The 13,648-nt window shown below is 49.6% G+C and overlaps 4 non-coding genes across 4 annotated transcripts; all 4 read right to left on the reverse strand.

Moving 5' to 3' along the window:
* Positions 1 to 5,833: 5,833 nt before the first annotated feature.
* On the reverse strand, positions 5,834 to 5,906 carry trnat-ugu (transfer RNA threonine (anticodon UGU)). The gene has a single exon. It is a non-coding gene; the product is annotated as a tRNA-Thr (tRNA).
* A 681-nt stretch (positions 5,907 to 6,587) lies between these two features.
* On the reverse strand, positions 6,588 to 6,660 carry trnat-agu (transfer RNA threonine (anticodon AGU)). The gene has a single exon. It is a non-coding gene; the product is annotated as a tRNA-Thr (tRNA).
* An 852-nt stretch (positions 6,661 to 7,512) lies between these two features.
* Positions 7,513 to 7,585, reverse strand: trnat-agu (transfer RNA threonine (anticodon AGU)). Its single transcript has one exon. It is a non-coding gene; the product is annotated as a tRNA-Thr (tRNA).
* A 906-nt stretch (positions 7,586 to 8,491) lies between these two features.
* trnat-ugu (transfer RNA threonine (anticodon UGU)) lies at positions 8,492 to 8,564 on the reverse strand. The gene has a single exon. It is a non-coding gene; the product is annotated as a tRNA-Thr (tRNA).
* Between the last annotated feature and the right edge of the window lie 5,084 nt (positions 8,565 to 13,648).

The raw sequence follows: 13,648 nt of genomic DNA on the forward strand, positions 1-13,648 counted from the left end.
GGGAGAGAATGAAAGTAGAGAGGGAAGGGGAGAGAGGAGAGAGAGGGGAAAGAGGGAGAGTGAGAGGGGAAGGGGAGAGCGAGGAATGGGAAAGAGAGAGAGGGGAAGGAGAGAGAGGGAGGGGAAAGGGAGAGAGGGGAAGGGGAGAGAAGGGGAAGGAGTGGGGAGAGAATGAAAGTAGAGAGGGAAGGGGAGAGAGGAGAGAGAGGGGAAAGAGGGAGAGTGAGAGGGGAAGGGGAGAGCGAGGAAAGGGAAAGAGAGAGAGGGGAAGGAGAGAGAGTGGGGAAAGGGAGAGAGGGGAAGGGGAGAGAAGGGGAAGGAGTGGGGTCAGAATGAAAGTAGAGAAGGAAGGGGAGAGAGGAGAGAGAGGGGAAAGAGGGAGAGTGAGAGGGGAAGGGGAGAGCGAGGAAAGGGAAAGAGAGCGAGGGGAAGGGGAAAGAGAGGGAGGGGAAGGAGTGAGAGGGGGGGTTGAGAACAGGGAGGGGAAGGAGAGAGGATAAGAAAGGGGAATGAGTGAGAGACGGGGAAAGTGGGAAAAAGATGCAGAATGGGTCATGATGGGGAAGGGAAAGAGAGATTTTTAATGTGGGAGAGAGAGTAAATCAGGACAAGAAGAGGAGAGGGGAGCTGTAATTCCAGGGTCAGTCTCAGAGCTGTTTAATATTTATAATTAAATCGCTAGTTAATTCACGGTGAATTTAAATACTGAGCTAATTTTGATTTGGCTCCAGTGTAATTTAAACTCACGACCCCTGGTTTACAAGAAGTGTGCTCTAACCCCTCAGATATGGGGCCACCTGCTCTGGGAAAGACACGGGAAGGAGCAGGAAAGAGAGGGGAAGGGAAAAGAGAGAGTGGAAGGAGTGAGAGAGAGGGGGAAGGGGAGAGAGGGGGCAAGGGGAGAGTGTGGGGAGGGGAGTGAGACGGTGGAAGGGGAGAGAGTAAGGGGAAGGGGAGAGAGAGAGAGAGAGAGAGGGGAAGGAATGAGAGAGAGGGGGAAGGAATGAGAGAGAGGGGAAGGGGAGAGGGAGGGAGGGGAAGGGGAGAGGGAGGGAGGGGAAGGGGAGAGGGAGGGAAGGAGTGACAGAGCGAAGTTGAGACAGTGAGAAAGAGAAGGAGGTGGGGAAAGAGAGGGATGGGAGTGGGAGAGAGGTGGAGGGGAAAGAGCGGAAGAGGAGAGAAAGGGGAAGGAGTGAGAGAGAGGGGGAAGAGGAGACTAGCGGGGGCAGGGGAGAGTGAAGAAGGGGAGAGAGAGGGGAAGGGGAGAGAGTGGTGAAGGGGAGAGAGAGGGGAAGGGGAGAGAGATGGTGGAAGGGGAGAGATTGGGGAAGGGGAGAGAGTGAGGAAGGGGCTCTCTGCGGCAGGTAATTCCACAGGTTAACAACTCTCTGAGTGAAGAAGTTTCTCCTCATCTCGGTCCTAAATGGCTTACCCCTTATCCTTAGAATGTGTCCTCTGGTTCTGGACTTCCCCAACATCGGGAACATTCTTCCTGCATCTAACCTGTCCAGTCCCATCAGAATTGTATATGTTTCTATGAGATCCCCTCTCATCCTTCGAAACTCCAGTGAATACAGGCCCAGTTGATCCAGTCTGTCCTCATATGTCAGTTCTGCCATCCCTGGAATCAGTCTGGTGAACCTTTGCTGCATTCCCTCAACAGCAAGAATGTCCTTCCTCAGATTAGAAGACCAAAACTGAACACAATATTCCAGGTGAGGCCTCACCAAGGCCCTGTACAACTGCAGTAAGACCTCCCTGCTCCTATACTCAAATCCCCTCGCTATGAAGACCAACATGTCATTTGCCTTCTTCACTGCCTGCTGTACCTGCATGCCAACTTTCAATGACTGATGTACCATGACACCCAGGTCTTGTTTTACCTCCTCTTTTCCTAAAGTGTCACCATTCAGATAATATTCTGCCTTCCTGTTTTTGCCACCAAAGTGGATAACCTCACATTTATCCACATTATACTGCATCTGCCATGCATTTGCCCACTCACCTAACCTGTCCAAGTCACCCTGCAGCCTCTTAGCATCCTCCTCACAGCTCACACTGCCACCCAGTTTAGTGTCATCTGCAAACGTGGAGATATTACACTCAATTCCTGCATCTAAATCATTGATGTATATTGTAAATAGCTGGGGTCCCAGCACTGAGCCCTGCGGCACTCCACTAGTCACTGCCTGCCATTCTGAAAAGGACCCGTTTATCCTGACTCTCTGCTTCCTGTCTGCCAACCAGTTCTCTCTCCACGTCAGTACATTACCCCCAATACCATGTGCTTTAATTTTGCACACCAATCTCTTGTGTGGGACCTTATCAAAAGCCTTTTGAAAGTCCAAATACACCACATCCACTGGTTCTCCCTTGTCCACTCTACTAGTTACATCCTCAAAAAATTCCAGAAGATTTGTCAAGCATGATTTCCCTTTCATAAATCCATGCTGACTTGGACCGATCCTGTCACTGACACAGACAGATAGGGGATGGGTGACCAATAGGAAGAGCAGTGGAAGGAAGGTAGTGCAGAGGTACCCTGTGGTCATCCCCCTCCAAAACAGAGACACCGTTTTGGGTACTGCGGGAGGGATGACTCACCAGGGGAGGGCAGCAGCATCCTAGTCCATGGCACTGTGGGTGGCTCTGTTCCTGTCGATGGTCTCAGCCTGTCGCTGATTGACGGCAAATTTAGAAACAGAAGACACCCCACTGAAATTTGAACTCACAACCCCTGGTTTATTAGACCAGTGCTCTAACCCCTGGGCTATGGAGCCACCTGCTCTGGAAAAGACAGGGGAAGGAGTAGGAAAGAGAGGGGAAGGGAAAAGAGAGAGTGGAAGGAGTGAGAGAGAGGGGGAAAGGGGAGAGAGTGGGGAAAGGGAGAGAGAGAGTGGAAGGAGTGAGAGAGAGGTGGAGGGGAGAGAGAGGGGAGTCAGGGGAAAGAGAAAGGAAGGGGAGAGAGAGGGAGAAGGGGAGAATCTGAAAAGAAAGGGAAAAGAAAGGGAAAGGAGAGAGGAGACTGAAAGGGCAGAGGGGAAAGGGAGAGAGTGGGGAGAGACTGGGTCGGGGAAAGAGAGAGAGAGAGGGAAGATAGAGGAGGAAGGAGAGAGAGGAAGGAGTGGGGAGAGAATGAAAGGAGAGAGGGGGAAGAGAGAGAGAGGGAAGGAGAGAGGGTGAGGTAAGGGGGGAGAAGGGAATGAATGACAGATGGGGAAAGCGAGATAGCGGGAAAGACAGAGGGGGTAAAATGATGTAGAACGGGACATGATGGAGAAGGGAGAGAGAGATTTGGAAGGGGAGAGTGTCAGAGAAACGAGAAGAGGAGAGGGGGAAGGGTGTGAGGGGAGTCTGTTATTTAGAATTCAGGAGAGGAGGACTAAGAGTTTAATTAGGATGGGGCAAGTAAAATATGAGAGTAAGCTTGCAGGGAACATAAAAACTGACTGCAAAAGCTTCTATAGATATGTGAAGAGAAAACGATTAGTGAAGACAAATGTAGGTCCCTTGCAGTCAGAATCAGGTGAATTTATAATGGAGAACAAAGAAATGGCAGACCAATTGAACAAATACTTTGGTTATTTCTTCCATAGAAACATAGAAACACAGAAAATAGGTGCAGGAGTAGGCCATTCGGCCCTTCGAGCCTGCACCACCATTCAATAAGATCATGACTGATCATTCCCTCAGTACCCCATTCCTGCTTTCTCTCCATACCCCTTGATCCCTCTAGCCATAAGGGCCATATCTAACTACCTCTTGAATATATCCAATGACCTGGTATCAACAACTCTCTGCGGCAGGGAATTCCACAGGTTAACAACTCTCTGAGTGAAGAAGTTTCTCCTCATCTCAGTCCTAAATGGCTTACCCCTTATCCTTAGACTATGTCCCCTGGTTCTGGACTTCCCGAACATCGGGAACATTCTTCCTGCATCTAACCTGTCCAGTCCCGTTAGAATTTTATATGTTTCTATGAGATCCCCTCTCATCCTTCTAAACTCCAGTGAATACAGGCCCAGTCGATCCAGTCTCTCCTCATATATCAGTCCAGCCATCCCGGGAATCAGTCTGGTGAACCTTCGCTGCATTCCCTCAATAGCAAGAACGTCCTTCCTCAGATTAGAAGACCAAAACTGAACACAATATTCCAGGTGTGGCCTCACCAAGGCCCTGTACAACTGCAGTAAGACCTCCCTGCTCCTAAACTCAAATCCTCTCGCTATGAAGGCCAACATACCATTTGCCTTCTTCACCACCTGCTGTACCTGCATGCCAACTTTCAATGACTGATGTACCATGACACCCAGGTCTCGTTGCACCTCCCCTTTTCCTAATCTGCCGCCATTCAGATAATATTCGCCTTCATGTTTTTGCCACCAAAGTGGATAACCTCACATTTATCCACATTATACTGCATCTGCCATGCATTTGCCCACTCACCTAACCTGTCCAAGTCATCCTGCAGCCTCTTAGCATCCTCCTCACAGCTCACACTGCCACCCAGCTTAGTGTCATCTGCAAACTTGGAGATATTACACTCAATTCCCTCATCCAAATCATTAATGTATATTGTAAATAGCTGGGGTCCCAACACTGAGCCCTGCGGCACCCCACTAGTCACTGCCTGCCACTCTGAAAAGGACCCGTTTATCCCGACTCTCTGCTTCCTGTCTGTCAACCATTTCTCTATCCACATCAGTACATTACCCCCAATACCATGTGCTTTGATTTTGCACACCAATCTCTTGTGTGGAACCTTGTCAAAAGCCTTTTGAAAGTCCAAATACACCACATCCACTGGTTCTCCCTTGTCCACTCTACTCGTTACATCCTCAAAAAATTCTTGAAGATTTGTCTAGCATGATTTCCCTTTCATAAATCCATGCTGACTTGGACCGATCCTGTCACTGCTTTCCAAATGTGTTGCTATTTCATCTTTAATAATTGATTCCATCATTTTCCCCACTACCGATGTCAGGCTAACCGGTCTATAATTACCCGCTTTCTCTCTCCCTCCTTTTTTAAACAGCGGCATAACATTAGTTACCCTCCAGTCCATAGGAACCGATCCAGAGTCAATAGGCTGTTGTAAAATGATCACCAATGCATCCATTATTTCAAGGGCCACTTCCTTAAGTACTCTGGGATGCAAGCTATCAGGCCCTGGGGATTTATCGGCCTTCAATCCCATCAATTTCCCGCCTAATAAGGATATCCTTCAGTTCCCCCTTCTCACGAGACCCTCGGTCCCCTAGTATTTCCAGAAGATTATTTGTGTCTTCCTTCATGAAGACAGAACCAAAGTATTTGTTTAACTGGTCCGCCATTTCTTTGTTCCCCATTATAAATTCACCTGAATCTGACTGCAAGGGATCTGTTTGTCGTCACTAATTTTTTTAGAAGCCTACAAGCTTCCTCTCATAATCTATTTTCCCCCCTCCTGGTTAAAACCCTTTGTCCTCCTCTGCTGTGTTACAAAATTCTCCCAGTCCTCAGGTTTGCTGCTTTTTCTGGCCAATTTATATGCCTCTTCCTTGGATTTAACACTATCCTTCATTTCCCTTGTGAGCCACATTCCCCATTCTATTTTTACTCCAGACAGGGATGTACAATTGTTGGAGTTCATCCATGTGATCTTTAAATGTTTGCCATTGTCAATCCAACAAGGATCACTGGCCAGTCTATTCACATCTCACACCATCAAAGTTTCCAAAACTTCAGGGCCCTCATCTCTGAATTAACTCTGTCACTCTCCATCTTAATAAAGTTTTCAACCATATTTACAATTAAAGCCCTTGCTTATTCAAATACTGAGATAATTTTGAGTTGGCCCCAGTAAGATTTGAACCCACGACCCCTGGTTTACAAGACCAGTGCTCTAACCCCTGAGCTATGGAGCCACCTGTAACACCAGCTCATGTTTGCATCTTACTATTGTTAACAAGGAGGTGGGGCCCGAATAATCATTCTTGGTGATTCATCCCTGAACATTCACAGAATCTTACAGCACACAAGGAGGGCCATTCGGCCCATCGTGTCTGTGCCGGCTCTGTGAGAGAGATTAGTGCTTGTAAGTTGTAAAAGGAGGGAGAGAGGGGAATGAGTGGGAGAGGGAATGGGAGAGAGAGGGGGAAGGAGTCAGCCAGAGGGGAATGGGAGAGAGCAGAATGGGAGAGAGCGAGAGGGGGAGGGGAGAGAGATTGGAAGTCGAGAGAGGGAGGAGGCAGGGGAGAGAGAAAGGAAGGGGAGAGGGAGGGAGCAGGGGAGAATCTGAAAAGAAAGGCAAAAGAGGGAGAGAGAGGAGGGAGGGGAGGGAGAGAGAGGAGGGAGGGGAGGGAGCGGAAGGGGAGAGAGGGGAAGGGGAGAGAGAGGGAAAGGGGAGACAGAGGGGAAGGAGTGAGAGATGGAGAAAGTGAGATTGCAGGGAAAAAAATTGCAGAACGGATCGTGACCTGGAAAGCGGAGAGAGTGTAAGCAAGACAGAGGCCTGTTGTTTGAGGGTCAGTCTCAGAGTTGTTAATATTTATAATTAAACCCCTTGTTAATTGACAGTGTATTTAAATACTGAACTAATTTAGAAAAGGCCCCAGTGAGATTTGAACTCACAACCCCTGGTTTACTAGACCAGTGCTCTAACCCCTGAGCTATGGAACCACCTGCCCTAGGCTGTGGGTCATTCCCCAGTTAGTGCTGTGTGTTTGAAGAATGAGGAGGGGTCAGTGAAACGCTCAGATTGTGTCTCACCCCCCAGACTCCAGCCTCCATCTCTTCAATATTCGCCTCTCAACATCGATATATCGGGTCTTTCACGTAGTAAAACATCCCAAAACAACTCAGTCACAGTCTGCCTCAATCTCTCTGTCTCTCTCTCTTTCTCTCTGTCTCTCAGTCTCTCGATCTCTCTCTCTCTCTCTCTCTCACTGTCTCTCTCTTTCTGTGCAGAGCGGAGGAAGGGGAGAGAGGGAGAAGGGGAGAATTGTTGAGATGGGGAGGGGGAGAGTCTGATGGAAAAGGGGAGAGCGAGAGTGAGGGAAGGAGAGAAAGTCAGGAGGGAGGGGAGTGGAGACAGGTGAAGGGAGGGAGAAGGAGAGGGAAGATAGAGCGAGGAGGGGAGAAAATGAAAAGGGAGAGAGGAAGGAGTGAGCGAGAGGGGAAGGGGAGAGAGAGCAGAATGGGGAGCGAGGGGGAAAGGAGAGGGAGAGAGGGGGGAAGCTGAGAGAGAGGGGGAAGAGGAGAAAGATCAGCAAGGAGAGAGCAGAAGGGGCGAGATAGGTGAAAGGATAGAGAGTGAGGGGAGAGAGGGGAAGGAGTGAGAGACGGGGAAAGAGAGATAGCGGGAGAGAGGGTAAAAAGATGCAGAACGGATTGTGATGGGGAAGGAAGAGGGAGGTTTGGAAGGGTAGAGAGAAGCCTGTTTTTCAAGGGTCGGTCTCAGAGCTGTTTAATATTTATAATTTAAGCCCTTGTTAATTGACAGTGAACTTAAATACTGAACTAATTTTGAGTAGGCCCCAGTGAGATTTGAACTCACAACCCCTGGTTTACTAGATCAGTGCTCTAACCCCTGAGCTATGGAGCCACCTGCTTTGAGAAAGACAGGGGAAGGAGCAGGAAAGAGAGGGGAAGGGAAAAGAGAGAGTGCAAGGAGGAAGAGAGAGGGGAATTGTCATTTATTCAACCAGCATTTTAACCCATGTCTCATCTGACCAAAGTTGTACACTATGAGAACATTGACCACAAGGGGGTGAACTTGTGGGAGACACTCCTAACCTGGATCTTCAGGTATAAAAGTGGAAGCTCCACCCACTTCCATCACTTGAGTGCTGTGGAATAAAGGACAGGTCACAGACTGACCTTCTCTCAAGCATGGGCCTCGTGTGCATTTATACTGTGCAGTAAGGACGTATCAGGGAAGGGGAGAGAGAGAGAGGAGAGAGAGAGGGGAAGGGGAGAGAGAGGGGAAGGAGTGACAGAGAGGGAAGGGGAGACAGGTAGGAAGAGTGAGGGAAAGGGAGAGTCAGAGGGGGAGAGGAAAGAGGGGGTAAGTGGAGAGAGTGTCTGGAATGGTGGGGAGAGAGTGGAAGGAGTGAGAGAGGGAAGGGGAGAGAGGGGGAAGGAGTGGTTAGCGGACAGAGGGGTTAGGGAGAGAAGTAAGATAGACGAGGAAGGAGAGAGAGGAAGGAGTGGGGAGAGAATGAAAGTAGAGAGGAAAGGGGAGAGCAAGAGGAGTGAGAGGGTGAGGCAAGGGAAGGGGGGAAAGGGGAATGAGTGAGAGACGGGGAAAGCGAGATAGCGGGAAAGGAGAGAGGGGTAAAAAGATATAGAACAGGTCGTGATGAGGAAGGGAGAAAGAGATTTGGAAGGGGAAAGAGAATCGAGAAGAGGAGAGGGGGAAGGGAGCCTGTTGTTGCAGAGTCGGTCTTGGAGCTGTTTAATATTTATAATTAAAGCCCTTGTTAATTGAAATACTGAGCTAATTTTGAGTAGGCCCCAGTGAGATTTGAACCCACGACCCCTGGTTGACAAGATCAGTGCTCTTACCCCTGAGCTATGGAGCCACCTACTCTGTGAAAGACAGGGGAAGGAACAGGAAAGAGAGGGGAAGGGAAAAGAGAGAGTGCAAGGAGTGAGAGAGAGGGGGAAGGGGAGAGAGAGAGTGGGGAATGGGGGGAAGGGGAGAGAGAGAGTGGGGAATGGGGGGAAGGGGAGAGAGAGTGGATGGAGTGAGAGATATCAATGGAAATTGACACGGGTGCATCCGTGAGTGTAATAGCGGAGTCGCTGTACATCGACAAATTACGTGATTTCCAGCTTGAACTAGATGAGGAGTCCAAGTCATGTTTGACTATAAATACTCATCTAGGCCGAAATCAATTTAATAGGCTACCGTTTGGAGTGTCTTCCGCCCCTGCCATATTCCAAGGGGTGATGAACCAGATTTTGCAAGGTATTGAAGGGTTAGTATATTATTTAGATGACATACGAATTTCAGCATCAAATAGACAAATTCACAATAACATATTGAATGAAGTCCTCAAAAGGCTTGAGAAGCACAGAGTGCGCGTGTCTGCTCGTAAGTGTGAGTTATTTAAAAACTCAGTGGAGTACTTAGGGTACAGAGTAGACAAAGATAGTTTACATCCAACCATGGGAAAGCTGGATGCAATTAGGAATGCACCCACTCCCAGGGTGTGGCAAAGGCTACATATTGATTTTGCTGAGTTAGAAGGACAACAATTGTTCATTGTGATTGATAGCCATTCGAAGTGGGTCGAGGTGTTTCCAATGTGGAAAATAACAACAAGTAAAACAGTGGACATTTTACGAAAATTATTTTCTTCATTTGGCCTCCCTGAAGAAATTGTTTCAGATACTGGACCACAATTTCGTTCAGAAGAATTTGCACAGTTCACGAGCAAAAATGGTGTGAAACATACCAAGGTTCCACCATACCATCCTGCTTCGAATGGTGCAGCAGAGCGCACTGTACAAATTGTAAAACGTGCCCTCATAAAACAAATGTTAGATCCAAATCCAAGGAAACGACAATTGTCATTGGATCACAAATTGGTTAATTTTTTGATTCCATATTGAAATACTCCTCATACAACTACTGGTAGAACACCAGCAGAGTTGTTTCTCAAACAACAGCCACGAACCAGATTCTCGTTGTTAAAGCCAAATTTGGCACAGTCCGTAGAAGAGACACAATTAAGACAGAAAGAGAACCATGATAGAGGTAGAGTAAAAGAGAGAAGTGTGAAATTGAACCAGAAGGTGAGAGTGAAGAACCATCACCATAAATGGTTAAAGTGGTTACCAGGAAGAGTGATGAAGATATGTGGTCCGCGCACATATTTGGTAAGGATGTTTGATAATGGGCAGGTTAGGTTTGTTCATATTGATCATATTTTACCTACAGACATGGAAGGAGTTGAAGGTGGGAATGATTCAATTATTTCTGACTCATCAGATAGTTTTGATACACCAGTAGCAAATCCTAAATCCAATGTACTGGAAACAAATCCAGGAGAGAATCAGAATGAAAGTCTGAGTCCGAGTCAGGAAAACAAAGAGCCTGAAGTTAGAGTGAGCTCAAATGAAAATCAAGGAAATTCCGTGAGGAAAACGTTCTTCAGGATGAGCCTCGAATGAGTGTGAAATCGACACCATGTTTGGAAGGTTCTGTTCAAGAGCGAAGAAATCCTCTTCGAAACAGAAAACAAGTGGTAAAGTTAAATTTGTAAATATGGAAAAAAGAATAAGTTTATATCCTGTGTTATGTATAAACATGAAAATTATGTATGATGTTTGTTATAATAACTTCTTCATTAAGGAGGGAGAAGTGCAATGTCTGTAAGCTTGTAATGTTTATAGCTCCACTCTGTGGATGTGGACGTATTGTGTACTGCAACTGCATAGTTAATAATAAACAGAACCAGGCAGATTTCCGGAGGCTTCCGAGAGAGCTGCCTGCCATGTTGGAAGCTGTGTGTGCTTATGCTCTGTGAATATATCACAGTGAGATAGCGGAAAAGGGAGAGAGGGGTAAAAGGATGTAAAATAGCAAAGGCAGATGGAGAGACAGTGTAACCGAGACAAGAACTTGCAGTTCCATGGTCGGTCTCGGAGCTGTTTAATATTTATAATTAAAGACCTTGTTAATTGACAGTGAACTTAAATATTGAGCTACTTTAGAATAGGCCCCAGTGAGCTTTGAACTCATAACCCCTGGTTTGCAAGAGCAGTGCTCTAACCCCTGAGCTATGGAGCCACTTTCTATGGGTGTGGGGTCATTCCCCATTTAGTGCTGTGCGTTTGAAGAATGAGGAGGTGTCAGTGAAACGCTCAGATTGTGTCTCATCCCCCAGACTCCTGCCTCAGTCTCTTCAATATTCGCCTCTCAACATCGATATATCGGGTCTTTCACGTAGTAAAACATCCCAAGGCAACTCAGTCACACTCTGTCCCAATCTCTCAGTCTCTCTGTCGCTCACTATATCTCTCTTACGCTCTCTCTCTGTCTCTCCATCACTTTCTCTCTGTCGCTCTCTGTCTCTCGAGCTGGAAGGAGTTAGAGAGAGGCAAGGGGAAAGTCAGAAGGGAAAGGAGAGAGAGAGAGAGAGGGAGGAGAGAGATTGAGGAGTGAGTGGAGAGAGAGGAGCGGAGAGTGGGGAAGGAGAGAAAGCGGGGGAAAGGGACAGGGAAGGGGAGAGAGAGAGAGAGAGAAGGAGAGAGAGAGGAGTGTGTCAGTAATTGTCATGACATCGACAGTCCATGAGGTGAGAGTCTATTAGAGGAAGAGAGAGGGAAGGCGAGAGTGAGGGGAAGGAGTGAGAGAGAGGGAAGGGGAGAGTGAGGGGAAGGAGTGAGAGAGAGGGAAGGGGAGAGTGAGGGGAAAGAGTGAGAGAGAGGGAAGGCGAGAGTGAGGGGAAGGAGTGAGAGAGAGGGAAGGGGAGAGTGAGGGGAAAGAGTGAGAGAGAGGGAAGGGGAGAGTGAGGGGAAGGAGTGAGAGAGAGCGGAGGGGAGAGTGAGGGGAAGGAGTGAGAGAGAGGGAAGGGGAGAGTGAGGGGAAGGAGTGAGCGAGAGAGAAGGGGAGAGTGAGGGGAAGGAGTGAGAGAGAGACGGGGAAGAGGAGAGACAGAGGGAACACCAACAATAATGTGTATTTATATAGCGCCTTTAACGTAGTGAAACGTCCCAAGGTGCTCCACAGGAGGATTATGGGATAAAAATTTGACACCGAGCCACAAAAGTAGAAATTAACGCAGGTGAAGAGGTCGGTTTTAAGGAGTGTCTTGAAGGAGGAAAGAGAGGTAGAGAGGCGGAGAGGTTTAGGGAGGGAGTTCCAGAGCTTGGGGCCCAGGCAACAGAAGGCCCGGCCACCGATGGTGGAGCGATTATAATCAGCGATGGTCAGGAGGGCAGAATTAGAGGAGTGCAGACATCTCGGGGGGTTGTGGGGCTGGAGGAGATTACAGAGATAGGGAGGGGTGTAGGGGCTGGAGGAGGTTACAGAGATAGGGAGGGGTGTAGGGCTGGAGGAGGTTACAGAGATAGTGAGGGGTGTAGGGGCTGGAGGAGATTACAGAGATAGGGAGGGGTGTAGGGGCTGGAGGAGGTTACAGAGATCTCGGGGGGTTGTGGGGCTGGAGGAGGTTACAGGGATAGGGAGGGGCGAGGGGCTGGAGGAGGTTACAGAGATAGGGAGAGGTGTAGGGCTGGAGGGGTTGACAGAGATAGGGAGGGGTGTAGGGGCTGGAAGAGGTTACAGAGATAGGGAGGGGTGTAGGGGCTGGAGGAGGTTACAGAGATCTTGGGGGGTTGTGGGGCTGGAGGAGGTTACAGGGATAGGGAGGGGCGAGGGGCTGGAGGAGGTTACAGAGATAGGGAGAGGTGTAGGGGCTGGAGGAAGTTACACAGATACGGAGGCTTGTGGGGCCGGAGGAGATTACAGAGATAGGGAGGGGTGTAGGGGCTGGAGGAGGTTACAAAGATAGGGAGGGGTGTAGGGGCTGGAGGTTACAGAGATAGGGAGGGGTGTAGGGGCTGGAGGAGATTACAGAGATAGGGAGGGGTGTAGGGGCCATGGAGAGATTTGTAAACAAGGATGAGAATTTTGAAATCGAGGCGTTGCTTTACCGGGAGTCAATGTAGGTCAGTGAGCACAGGGGGTGATGGGTGAGCGGGACTGGGTGCGAGTTAGGACACGGGGGCAGTGAGCACAGAGGGTGATGGGTGAGTGGGACTGGGTGCGAGTTAGGACACGGGGGTAGTGAGCACAGTGGGTGATGGGTGAGCGGGACTGGGTGTGAGTTAATACACGGGGTCAGTGAGCACAGTGGGTGATGGGTGAGTGGGACTCGGTGCGAGTTAGGACACGGGGGTAGTGAGCACAGTGGGTGATGGGTGAGTGGGACTCGGTGTGAGTTCGGACACGGGGGCAGTGAGCACAGGGGGTGATGGGTGAGCGGGACTCGGTGCGAGTTAGGACACGGGGCAGTGAACACAGGGGGTGATGGGTGAGCGGGACTGGGTGCGAGTTAGGACACGGGTCAGTGAGCACAGGGGGTGATGGGTGAGTGGGACTGGATGCGAGTTAGGACACGGGGCAGTGAGCACAGGGGGTGATGGGTGAGCGGGACTGGGTGTGAATTAGGACATGGGGTCAGTGAGCACAGGGGGTGATGGGTGAGCAGGACTCGGTGCGAGTTAGGACACGGGGCAGCGAGCACAAGGGGTGATGGGTGAGTGGGACTCGGTGTGAGTTAATACACGGGGTCAGTGAGCACAGGGGGTGATGGGTGAGCGGGACTCGGTGCGAGTTAGGACACAGGACAGTGAGCACAGGGGGTGATGGGTGAGTGGGACTAGGTGCGAGTTAGGACACGGGGCAGTGAGCACAGGGGGTGATGGGTGAGTGGGACTCGGTGCGAGTTAGGACACGGGGCAGTGAGCACAGAGGGTGATGGGTGAGTGGGACTCGGTGCGAGTTAGGACACGGGGCAATGAGCACAGGGCTGATGGGAGGGCGGGACTCGGTGCGCGTTAGGACACGGGAGTGAGCACAGGGGGTGATGGGTGAGCGAGACTGGGTGCGAGTTAGGACATGGGGTCAGCGAGAACAGGGGGTGATGGGTGA

Source organism: Pristiophorus japonicus, unplaced genomic scaffold (assembly GCF_044704955.1).
Source record: "Pristiophorus japonicus isolate sPriJap1 unplaced genomic scaffold, sPriJap1.hap1 HAP1_SCAFFOLD_288, whole genome shotgun sequence".
In the NCBI taxonomy this organism is placed as follows: domain Eukaryota; kingdom Metazoa; phylum Chordata; class Chondrichthyes; family Pristiophoridae; genus Pristiophorus; species Pristiophorus japonicus.